This window comes from Arvicanthis niloticus, chromosome 3 (assembly GCF_011762505.2).
Source record: "Arvicanthis niloticus isolate mArvNil1 chromosome 3, mArvNil1.pat.X, whole genome shotgun sequence".
Taxonomy (NCBI): Eukaryota; Metazoa; Chordata; class Mammalia; order Rodentia; family Muridae; genus Arvicanthis; species Arvicanthis niloticus.
This window is the reverse complement of record NC_047660.1, coordinates 22,996,121-23,009,038: the sequence shown is the minus strand read 5'-3', so window position 1 is coordinate 23,009,038 and position 12,918 is coordinate 22,996,121.

Here is a 12,918-nt window from a genome sequence, read left to right as displayed (position 1 = left end):
AGCCCGTTGATCCAGGTGCTCAGGATCTTAGAGACTGGTTCTAGCCACCCCCGACTCCCTGCTTATTTTCACCACCGCTGACTTTATTTTCCCACCTAACATGAGAACCCTTCTCCCATGGTTTCCAAACACAACAGCTAACCAACAGGACAGATGTTTGTCCAGTCACTGACACTTGCTTTCTCGATTCCTCATGGGGAGTACGTCCAAGCCAGCACTTGCCAAGCGGGCCATGTGTTCTTATGCTCCTTTGAATAGCCCATGTGATGGATAATCTCATCAATGTGATGAGACCTAGGTCTTTGGACATGCCTGTGGGGCCTTGTGTTGGGTCTGTGAGTAGCATCATTCCCTCGCTGGGGTCCTGGACTATGTAAAATGGAGAAAGGAGACAGAAGGACAGCATGCCCTCATCCCTTTCTCTGCTTCCTGGAGTTTAGATGTAGTGTGAACAGCCAGTTTCCTGCCCTAACCACCATGCCTTCCTTGAGTGCAGCCATGTCGTCTCTCTCATGATGAATTGTGTCCCCCAGGAGCTAAAACCAAAAAACCCAAAAAACCCAAAAACCCAAAAAACCCAAAAAACCCAAAAACCCAAAAACCAAAAACCAAAAAACCCTTTCCCCTTAAGTTGCTTTTGTCAGAGTAGTTTTTTTTTCTACTGCAACAGTAAAGAAGCTATTATGTTTTCCTCTTGGAATTCCTTAGATTTTTTTTTTTAAATTTTCAATTTTTTTTTTTAAAATCAATGTAATGGTTCTAATAGGAGTTGGTTTAATCTACTTTTCCCCTTCTCAAGGAATAGATAGTAATATTCGAAGTCTACTTTTGTTGTCCCAGGGGAAGATGGTGGTGTGGGTGCCTGTCTAGTGAATAAACATTCAAGGTGCTACTAAGCATCATACAGTATACTGGACAAGCCTGCATGCTGGAGAAATACATAAAACATCAGTAGTGCTGGAGTGTAGTCATCCTGTGTGAGATCGTCCAGGTAGGCTTTAATTGACCTCGCGAAAGCCTTCACCATCTCCCCGTTTGTAGCTACATTTGGGTGAGAAGCTTCACACTTGCTAACGTTCCCTAGAATGAGTCTCTACTTCACAGTCCCCTCTGCCTTGTTACAGGGCAAGGCTCTTTATCAGTCCTGGTTACTGTACTGAGGTACTGAGGACAGACGGCTCCAGGTGAGTGAGCAGGTGACACTGGGCATAATGAACTGACTCCCCAAACTACCACTACAAATGAGTTTTATGAGTTCCTGGCTCCTTGCCCTATAAACATCGAGGGCTTTGGTTTTTTTTTTTCTTCTCTTTCATTTATGCGTATGTTGGATAATAATACCTTTCTTCCAGCGATTTCATAAGAATATTTGGAGAAAAAAAAGAGGTAGTGTCGGTGAAGGGTTTTGAACTCGCTGGATGGGAAAACTACTACAAAAGCATTGCAATAATAATTAGTGGTGGCGGTCTGGTGTGTGGAGGAAGAAAGCCCTCATATTCAGCATTTCCTACTCCAAAGAAAAGAACCAATTAAAGCAAACATGTTATTCTGATCCTACAGACTTTTTATGGCCATGATTGATACCCTAAACGATGAAGGTGTCTTCTCACTCTGACCTTAGGGAACCCTGCTGGGAGTCAGTCCCTGATCCCTCTCAGGTAGCCATGGCCAAGATGGTGAATGAGAAAAAGAAAACATGCATAAATATTAAAAGAGGCACGGGTGCTTTTATTAATTAAAAGGGAAAACTCACTGGATGTAGAAAAATGGCTTAGCTCATTCCCCTGTTCTCTCACATGATTCTAGATTTTTATGTATATACAAGGACTTAAGATACTTCTGAGCAGAGACAGCATGGCTTGTCCCAAGTATGTGTTCCTTTGGCATGCAAACTCTTGTCTCCATGCCACCTGCCTTCCTCACCTACCATTTGTCTACGTCCTGTGGTTGTTGTGCGGTTGGCATCCGCCCCCATGCTGGCGTGCCAGGAGAGTGAATGAACAATGGGATACCCTGGCACTGGAGGGTGTTTTAATAACTGTGGAAAATAAGGAATTTACAGATGTATGATTCAAGCTCCCACTTCAAAGATCCCCAGCAGAACTGGTCCTGAAACTCGAAGCAATACCGCTCAACACAATGCCACCTTTTGCATGGCTGCCCAGCGTTAGTATAAATCTGCATACGCCGGGCTTGGGAAAGTGACATGAGTGGGAAACAGATGCCCTGCTTTCATCTGGAACGCATGTACTCTGCTCTATATACAACTCCTGCCTAGGAAAGAGGAGCTATGGGATAGCAATTTGCTTTTCTCGGCCAGTCAAGATGCAAGATAGCCTGGGTTCACTGACCTGGGAGTTAAGTCTACATGGCTCTATCCTTCGGGGCCTGAACGGTCTTCATGCTGGTCAAGGGTGTTCTCTCTTTCTAGGTCTGAGACATTACCAGAAAAAAAAAAAGTCTCCCATGTGTCACTTCTTTCTGGATGTCTCCTACTTCTGCTGACACTTGTCATAAACCTCCCAGTGTCTACTTATGAATCTGGCTCCCCCGCCATAGTTCCCTGCAGACCCCAGTTTCTGTCTACATCAGGTGTGGGCCTCTCTTCCACTGATGGCTAGCCTTGGCCATTCAGTGTTTGCTCCACACTGCACAGTGTTTAAAACTTACTTCATGAAACTGGGAGAGGTCTCAGGAAGGAAAAGGCTTGCTGCCCAAGCCTGAGTTTGGATCCTCCAGCACTGAGGTAAACATAAAAGCTGGGCGTGACAGGCAGTTTCTGGGGCTCAGTGGCCGACGAGTCTAGTGACAATGGTGAGCGCCCGGTTCAGTGAGAGATCTTGCCTCACATAAATAAGATGGCCACGTGCAGAATCAGACACGTGATGTTGACTCTTGGCCTTCACACATCCATGCAAGGGCTTACCTCCCTCGACACCCTTCATTGCTCCTTGGTAGGTAGACATTTTTTGGCCTCTAATTTGTACATAAAGAATGGGCTCCATAGTCTTGACTTGTTCAAGGTTGTACAACTAGAGGACTACAAACTCTAACCCAGGTCTAAAGGCTGAACTCACCATATATTTCCCCTCTACACTGTTTTATATAAATGTGTACATCTTATTCTTTTGGATTAGCAGCTACAATACTATTTCACAAAGAGCACTGGTATTTTAGGATTTGCTCAGACAGCGCCTGAATAGAAAGGCCTGATTGTGAGTTAGCTTTTTCCCACACTGTGGCGAGTGCTGGAGGGAGGGTGGGGCCCTTTGATTGTCTACCAAAAATACCACCCAGATGGGGAGGCCTGTAGTCTCCTAGCCTGCTTCACACAGTTCATGGTAGAGTTATGTAGCTGTTACTACCAGACACAATCAGTTATGTAGAATAATTTGCCTTTTCTCTATTATTGTTATGGTTTTTTTTTTGAGAGAGAGTCTTGCTATAGAGTGCAGGCCTCTACCCACTCCAGCTGCTAGGTGCTTAGAATACAAGTGCATGCTACCATGCCCAGCACGGATAACACTCTGATTTCAATGCTAAGCAGTATTTTCCTGTTTCTCTTTCTGATAAACTAAAACCTTCAGATCTTTGCCAAGTGTTTTGCTTTGCCTCTTTCTCTCCTCTCTCCTCTCTCTCCACCTGTCCCTCTTTCCCTCTCTCTGCCCCTCTCTCCCTCTCCCTTTTCTCCTTCCCTCTGTCTGTCTCCCCTCCCTCTCTTCCTTTTCTCATTTTTAAAGACTGGGACTGATGTAGCCCAAGCTGGCTTTAAACTTGTTATTCACCAGATGCTGGCTTTGAATTTTTGTTCTTGATTTTACCTCTGGGTTGTTAAGAGTTTTGGTTTTACTGGTTTGTGCTGCCACTTTCATCTCAAATGTTTTCCAGTCACAGTCTTTTCTTTGGAGACAGGGTCTTGATATGTAGTCCAGGCTAGCATTGACCCTACTTACTTTGCATACTGAATTGACCTGGGACTCAGAGAAATCTTCTTGCCCCAGTCTCCCAAATGCTGAGAATATGGGCATCACCACCACACCCAGCTAGGGGCTTCTTCAATAATGTCTCTCTTTTAGGTATATACTATTGTGAACTTAAAGTGATGAGGGAGTCATGTGACCCTGCAGTAGAGTATTGAGGTCCTCTCTCCTCACTAGCAAGAGATGTATCATAGTTTTACTTTTGAGGAAATTCAGTACAGATACAAACTGTTTACATATTCTTCCCTTTTACTCACCCAAAGTCAGAACACTGAAATGAATCTGAACTTTGAGTTGACCATCAATAGAGGCAAAGGGAGGAGTCTGGTTGTGGTACCTACAACACAAATCCTCAGAGTCTTACCAGCTCTGTGGTTAATAACTGGGCAGTTATGCATGGCTGGTTGTAGTAGAGATTGATGATTGTGCAGTTAAGGATCAAAGAAAATATATTTTCCCTGGTCTCTACCCATTCATATTGTTTTTAGAAAAGAAAAAAAAAAATCCATTTTGATTTTCCTCCTGTTTTCTTTTTTGTTGTGATAAGCACAAGCCAAGAAAGCTTTGGAGTGTGACTTGGGGGCCAGGCTGCATTTTGGAGTCACACAACATGTCATGGCTACTTTTGGGTCTCCTAAAGTGTAGGTCCACTCCCTGGGAACCTCAGGTAGGTTGCAGTAGGTGAATGAAGCTAACAATATAAATGATTAAAGATGATTTATTTTCTACATTTTTCTCTCTATATTGAAAGCTGTAAAAGTATATATTTGTCTTTGGGCTTTTGCTTTGACATAGATATTCTTTTTTAGTATTTTAAAAAATAATTTCTGACATGATTTCCAATGAATTGCAAGAGTTATTTCTATTCCCTGCCCCACCCCACACTAGGTATGAGCCGATCTAGGTCCTCCTTCATGCCGGGCGAACATATATTGGCAAGTTAGCATGTCCTTACTGTATCCAACTGTATGAAATCTTAACATTTAGTTCTGTATTTAAGTTTTCTTGTAGTGTGGTCCAAGAATATAGCCTATATATACAAGTTCTCAAAGTACAATGAGATGGACTTTAGGGCATTGCTTTTGTTGATTTTAGTAAACTTCCCCAGTGTGTTTTAGAAAAGCCTGTTTTGCTGGGCAGTAGTGGAGCATGCCTTTGGTTCCAACTCGGGAGGCAGAGGCAGGTGAATCAACATGAGTTCCAGACCATTCTAGTCTACAGAGTGAGCTCCAGAACGACTGAGGCCACACAGAAAAATTCTGTCTTGAACAACAAAACGCACCAACCGACCAACAAGAAGAAAAGCATGTTTCCCTAATGGTTTGGTTCAGAGTTTTACACCTGTCCACTCAATGACTTCGTTGATTTGATTTTGTCGTTAAGATCTATGTTTTAAAAACAATATCTGTTCATTTAACTCATCAGCAAGCAAGAGAGGAATGTGAAATCTTTTCACATTGGAGCTGGTCTCAAACCCATAATCCCCTAGACTCAGCACCCCAAGTGCAGGGCTTACAGATGTCTGCCACCACCAGACTCAGCCTTCAAAGCCTCTACTGGGATGACACATAAACTAATTTTGCAGTTCATTAGGTCTTCATTTCATAAATTTTCAGGTTTATGCTTTATTAGTTGTAAACAAATTTAGAATTTGTACCATACTGATGAATGTGCAGAGTCTGTACCATACTGATGAATGGTATAATACTATTATACCATGCATTCCATCTTTACCTTCAACAACACACTCCTCCTCCTCTTTTTCTTTCTCATTTGTTTTTGACACAGGCTCTTTCCCTGTAGCCCAGCCCGACCTTCGATGGGCGAGCTTCCTGCCCAGCCCGTGGAGTGTTGGGATTAGAGGCAAGGGCTTTAACCAGCTGCTTTCTTCTTTAAAGTCTATTTTATCTCACGCTAATTTTATGGCCCTGTGTTTTTAGGGTTGGGTAGCATTGTCTACATAGTTCTCACTTTTGGTCTTTTTATATCTGTATCTTTTACAGATGGAACTCTTGGGAAGAGAATGTCTTTAAAACAAAGAAGCAAATGATCAGATAATTTTTTGCCTTTTAGTGGGTTAATTTAGGCACACACACACAATATATATATATATATATATATATATATATATATATATATATCTCCCATGTGATTTGAAGACATGTTTTAAGTAGTTCCTACTTTCCTACTTTTATACATGGCTAGTTTTGTTTTTCATACTGTACCTTTATTCTTTTGCCAATAATACTTGAAAATTTTCATATTTTAGAAAATAATGATTTTTATATTTTAACGATATAAAATATAAAAATTTAAAATTTAAAATTTAAAAAATTTTAAAATCTGTATCCATGTGTATGGGTTTTTGCATGGGTATATGTACATTAGTGTAAATACCTACAGAGGCCATGACTGTCAGATCCCCTGGAGGTGGAGTTATAGACAGTTATGAGCAGTTTGATAGGAGCTGGAAACAGAACTCAAGTCTTCTGCTAGAGCAGTTCATGTTGTTACGTACTGAGCCATTTCTCCAAGCCCTGCTCTATTGTCATATTTTAATAAACTTTAATGTGTCTCTGTGCTTGTAAAGCCAAAATGTAGTGAAAAATCTATCATCATCATTAGGATCACTGTCAGTGTAAGCATTAACAAAAATCCTGATTGTTTTTTAATGAAAAATTTTAATTGTGTGATAGATCTGGACAAAACTGTATCCATCATAAGTTTATTATTTTTAGTTACCTTAACAACTCATATGAAGCCCCTTTATCTCAAGAAAGCAAACACTGCCAGCTCCCAGAATCCTCTGGTGCTCCTTCCAGGTACACTACCTTTCCTGAAAGTCATTCTCACCTCAGCTTTGACATTAAGGATTGGCTGCTTGGTTCTCTGGAATCACATGCTACATTCATGAGTTCACTCCACACTGCTTTATAACAGCAGTTTTACATTCTTTTTCATTGCCTTGAACACCCATTCTGTGATTATACAACAGTAATTAAACATTGCAATGTTGAAAAGCTAAACATGTCTTACTATATATTATCCATCCATCCATCCATCCATCCATCCACCATCTATCCACATCTATATCTCAATAGCCTTTTATTTTAATTTCTAATAGGATCTCATGTATAGTTCAGGCTAGCTTTGAACTTACTATATAGCCCAGGCTGGTTTTGAATTCATGGTAATTCCCTTGCCTCAGCTTCATGAGTCCTAGGATTGCATGTCTCTGTCACCATGTGTGGCTTTAATATGTTTATACTTTTAGTCTATTAGATTTATTTCTAGGAAATTGACATGTTGAGATACAACTGTAAATAAAAATCATCTTGAATTTTCATTTATGGCTGACAGAAATCAGATCAGATTTTTTTTTATATTGATCTGTACCCATTAATACTTGGAATATTGACTTTAGACCTGATGACCTCAATACGTTTTCTTAGTCATTTTAATAACATGTTCTTTTTGAATTCTTTAAGTTCATCATTGTATCACTTAAAATAATGATAATTTTCCTTCTTACTCCTTTCTATGTATTTGTTTGCTTCTCTGAGCTTATTTCTATCGAGCACTCCTGATACAATGTTAATGAAAGCAATCGCGGTGGACATCTTTGTCTCGTTCCAAATTTCAGGAGGATCTTGATTATCTAATACTGCTAGAACACAATCACTTATCAGTAATAATGGATGGATGCTGGGCAGACATTCTAGAATCTTATGCTGTGATGGGTTTGTCAGAGCATGAGAGCATTGTCTCTCCACACTCTGACTTAAGGACATGCCCTCTCTCTTTCTTCTGTGGTACCACTTCACTGTTCTTCCTAGTCTGAACTTGAGTGTGCAGATTCATCTCCTCCCCTGACCCCCGCCTCAGCTTCTTAAGCATCTGGGATGACATGTGTGCACTAGTGTGCCTATCTTTGTTTGGTTTACTTCTTGTTTGTAATTTTCCCACTATGCTTAGATTTGCTTCTGGCTCCCTGATGTTAAGAGGGTTTGCAGCTCCTAGGAAAGGCCACTTCCCATCTGTGACTTAACCATCACAGTAACTTTATCAGCAGCAAAACAGCAGCCACGGCAACATCACAACCCATAGGCTTTAGCAACTGAAGTGAAGATGCAAAGGTATCTTCATGGTAAATATAGTTAAGGGCTGGAGAGATGGCTCAGTGGTTAAGAACACCCACTGCTGCTCTCCCAAAGGACCTGGGTTCAGTTCCCAGAACCCATATGGCAACTAACAACTGCCTACAACTTCAGTTCCCAGAAATTTGATCCCGTCTTCTGACTGCTTTAGGTACCACGCAAGTGTGCAGTACACATGTATACATGCAGGCAGGAAATCATATGCATAAAATAAAATAAATTATTGAAAAATATTAACAAGGTTGAACAAAGTTTGGAAACTTTTGGTATGGGTAAGGAAGATTTTTGAAGTTTACTGAAATTTTCATAATCAGAGACCCATATTATTTCTGCATATCTTATCTTCCCATTGTGTCATCTCCCCATATTCTTTAATTCCCTCTTTATTTACTTTTTTTTTTTTTAAATACACCCTACCAGTTGTTCCTGGTCTTTAGATCTGTGTCACAGCTTAGTCAAGAGCTGCCCAGTCAGGTTATGAAATCAGTAAAAATTTCCATTGCTGAACAAGAAACGAGTTTTTAGAAGTTTCTGTGGGATAAAAAGTAGAAGGACTAGAGATGGAGCAGAGCCCGGAGAAGCAACTTTGTTTCAGATCAACTGAACTTGGAAGTCATTAAGTTCTTTCGACTTCATGCCCTGCAATGCAGTACTATCCTCTGTTGCTGAACTCTTGTGCAAAGATCTCCATATCAGCTATGCAAACTTTTTTACCTGTAGATCCTCAAGAAATGTAGTTGAGCAGGGTAGGGGTAGTACACACCTTCAATTCCAGTACTTGGGAAGTAGAGGCAAGTGGATCTCTGTGAGTTCAAGGCCAGCCTGGTCTACAGAGCGAGTTCCAGGACAGCCAGAGCTACACAGAGAAACCTAGTCTAGCAAGCCAAAAGAACCCCCCAAACAAACAAACAAACAAACAAACAAAAAACAACCCCCTTCAAAAAAAAAAAAAAACAAGATGCAAAACACAAAATCTATAGGCTATAATAAGCGATTTCTTGGGAGGCAGATACCAACACTGACAACTGCTCCTTTTCCTTGGATCCGTGGCTGTCTCCAGCTATTTTTTAGTAAGTTTTTACTGTCCTGGGAATTCAAGGCTATTGGAAATTCTTAAACTGTTTTCAGGAGTAGGGCTGGGGCAGTGAGAGCACCTAGTGGGTAACAGGGCTTGCTGAGCAAGCGTAATGGCCTGAGTTCAATCTCTGGAGCCCATGTAGAAGGGGCAGAAAGGAACAGATTCTGCAGAACTTGCCCTTTGACTTCTGCATCTGCACACACACACACTCCTGTGCATACTCACATGATGATGATGAAGTAGAAGTAAAAAGTAGTTTTGGAAAATAAATATCCAAATTAAACACTCAGAGCAGGTGACAGTCTACACGCTCACACTGCTACCAGAAAGGGACAGTGTATACCAGGCTTGGCAACTGTCGGTGGATTTGAGGTCATTAGCCCTAGAAAATGCAGCCTGCAGTCGGATTTCTCCTTTTCTCAATGAAACAAACCATATGAGTTCTGCAACTTTTCTGTGTCAACTCCTTATTTGTTTGTTTTGCGGGAAACCAAGGTGAATTATTTTTCTGAAAAATATCTATCCAAATGCCTAAAACTTAAATGTCTATCCTAACAAATTTCAAATGATGCTATGTTATTTAGAACCATGAAAGCACACAAAATAGTAGGATATCATTCATCATATTGGTTAGAGCAAAACTATTTTCTCTGTGTAGTTGGGAAGTGTGATGGCTAGTAAATACTTTGAGAAGGGATAAGTACAAAGCACATAACACAAAATGCTTACAAATTCCAATTTTTATGACTCAAAAGGCAAAAAAAAAAAGGTTGAGTTAGTTTCGTAATTTAAATGAATTATACTGTTAAACTTGCTCCATAATTTTCTTGTCACAATATACAGGACATTAATTAGAGCAGAAACTATGAACTATGGCAAAAGATTTTGCTATAATCTAGTAACCACATTTTTTAATAATACTTTTTTATTTTTTGAAATCACAATATAATGTTATAATTTTCCCCTTCCCCTTTCTCTCTCTAGTCCCTTTCTCTTTCTTTCAAATTCATGTTTTTTTTCTTTAATAATTCCCTCCCCACAAACACACATTCCTAAATATGTAACTACAACCTGCTCAGTCCTTATGTTCCTTGTTTGAATATGTTTTCAGGCCTGATTAGCCATTTGGGATTGGATAACCCTGGGGAAGACTATTTCTCTTGCTCTCAGAATTCCCTAGTTATCTGTATTCTTGTCTCCAACTGAACCCCATGATCTATCCCCTTCCACAGAACGTCTATTGGTGCCATTGTTCAGGTCTTGTTTAGAAAGCCATGTTGCTAAGACTTCATGGGTGTAGCTCCTCTGACATTTCTAGAAGACACAATCTCACAGCAAACTCCCGGTTCCTCTGGCTCTTGCAGTCTTCCTGTCTCTTCTTCTGTAAAAACCCCTGAGCCTTAGGTGTAGGAATTGTGCTGTGTATATATCAGTTGGGACTGGTACCATAGTATCTCTTGGTTTCTGCATTTGATTGGTTGTGATTTTTTTCTGTAATGGTCTCCATCTGTTCCAAAGAGACATATATCTGATGAGGGGTGGGAACTATGCTTATCTGTGGACAGAAGAATAAATAGTTAGCCAAGGATAAATATTTAGAGTGCCATTAAGGATTATGCTGGTTGAATAAAGTGATGGTCGTAGGTTCTCATCTAAAATCTCTGGCTTTCCTAGTTATCCCCAGTAGTGGGCTAGCTTTCCATTACTAGGTAGGCATAACCTCTTGCTGAGCCAGCCTGAAGTCCAGTTAGAGAGCTGTTGGTTACTGCCAAGGTATGTGTGCCACTACTATGCACTTAGAGTTATCATGTGGTGCTGATCATTGCTGTGTTTATAGGCATTAAAGCTGGATAGGATTAGTGGGTGCTTCCCTCCCTTGGAAGCTTAGATGGCACCTTCTCATGCCATGAAGCTAGTCCTTAGGAAGGAGATTTTTCAGGTAAGCTCCAGCAAAGGTCCTCCGTGTCTTATGTGATAAGTGGATGGTGTCTTTAGCAGTAGGGACTTACTTTCCACGTCTGGGTAGAAACCATGGGCAGCATCAATAGCCTGTAATATTTTAGGAATCTTCTTAGACAGTCCTGACTAATTACTCAAAAGTGGAATTCTCTTGGCTAGTGGTAGGGTTTGCAGGGGTTTTTTTGTAAAATGGTCTAAGGCTCTTCAAGGGAGCATCGTTAGCTCAGATGAGAGATTTTCATTTAAACTATATACTTATGCACAGACTTCTATATATTATATGTAGTGTTAGGCAGATAGCTAATAATATGATGCCCACGCCTCTCCCTTCTTCCTCCTCCTGTACTTCTCTTCCCCTCCAATATCTCCCTTCAAATATCATGTGTCCCCTTCTGCTCCCCTTGTAATTGTGCCTCTCCTCGCATTGTCCTATTATGCTTTGCTGGTTTCTGCTGCTGCTCCATGTTATACACTTACATCCGAGGATTTGGAGCTAGAAACTATAGGGAAGAGAATATGTTTTACAGGTTCTGAGCTACCTCACACCATGTGATTTTTTTTTCTAGTTGAATTCATTTACCTGCAAATTTCATAGCTTAACTTTGTTTTATAGCTGAATAGTATAGTCCGTATCTATCTGTTAGTTGAAGAACACACATCCTGTTTCCATTTCCTAGATATTGTGTGAACATGCAGCACTGAACATGGCTGAGCAAGTGTCTGTGCTGAGACTCATAATGCTAGGTTATAGAGTACACGTGTCTTTACCTTTTTGAAGGTTCTCCACACTGATTTCCAGTGTGGCTGGACCAGTTTGCAATCTAACCAACAGTGAATAAAGGTTCTCTTGTCTCTGTATTCTCTCTAGCATTTGTTGTTGGTTGTTTCAGTGATCTCTGCCATTCAGACTTTGGTAATATGAAATCTCAACGTTGTGTTGATTGGCATCTCCCAACGTGCTAGTTACAATGAACATTTTTTGAGCTATTTCTTAGCCATTTTTGTTCCTTCTGTTGAGAACTCTCCGCTCAGATTCTAAGCTCAGTCTTTGAAGGGTTTTTTTTTTTTTTTTTTTTTACTCCTTTTTTTACAGTTTTTTTTTAATATATTCTGAATATTAATCCCCATCAGATGTAAAGCTGTAATATTTCCTTCCCATTCTCTATGTTTCCTCTTCTCTTAGTCAGTTCTCTCTTTAGCAATGTAGACACTTTTCAGTTTTATGACATCCGTGTCATCAGTTGTTGACCTTGATCCTTGGACAAATGGAGTCCTGTTCAGAAAGTGCTTTCCTGTTTCTGTGTCCTGTGGGTACTGATGATGTCATCTTCTAGCAGCTTCAGTGTTTCAGGTGTCACACACAGGTCTTAGATTCACTTGGAGTCAGTTTTTATACAGGGTACATATAGGTCTAATGTCACTCTTCTGCGTGTGGATGTCTATATTTCCTAGAAGTATTTGTAAAAGATACTGTCCTTCTTTCCCAGTCTATGTTTTGATATCTTTGTTTATAATAGATAGCTCTAGCCATGTGTACTCACGTTTGGGTCTTTGGTTCTGTTCCATTTGTCTATATATCTACATTTGTGCCAATACCATATTGCTTGTATTACTATGACTCTGTAATATACTTTGAGGTCTGGGATGGTAATCTCTCAAGAATTGTTATTTTTGCTTGGAATTGTTTTGGGTCTCCAGGGTCTTTTGTGGCTCTGAATTTCTAGCCTAATTCTAAAGGAAGTAC